The following is a 234-nucleotide window of genomic DNA, read 5'->3' on the forward strand; positions in this document are numbered from 1 at the left end:
TCAAAAACAATATTTTAGAATTAATACATCTCAATTGTTTGTGCAATAAATAAAGATTTTTATTAAAAATGATTATATCCCATAACGATAGTTGATTTCATATTTTTAATGATTTCAATAATGACATAAACTCTTAATATAGTAATTGACATAAAACCTAGTCCTTTTACATAAAATTTTGAATTAATTTCTTTTGGTATGAATGTTAAGTTTATCCTATATTGTTCAACGTTC

The 234-nt window shown here is 20.9% G+C and overlaps 1 pseudogene; it reads left to right on the plus strand.

Moving 5' to 3' along the window:
• LOC17895718 overlaps positions 1-234 on the plus strand; it is a 1,044-nt pseudogene that overhangs the window by 384 nt on the left and 426 nt on the right.

Source organism: Capsella rubella, unplaced genomic scaffold, assembly GCF_000375325.1.
Source record: "Capsella rubella cultivar Monte Gargano unplaced genomic scaffold, Caprub1_0 scaffold_2, whole genome shotgun sequence".
Taxonomy (NCBI): Eukaryota; Viridiplantae; Streptophyta; class Magnoliopsida; order Brassicales; family Brassicaceae; genus Capsella; species Capsella rubella.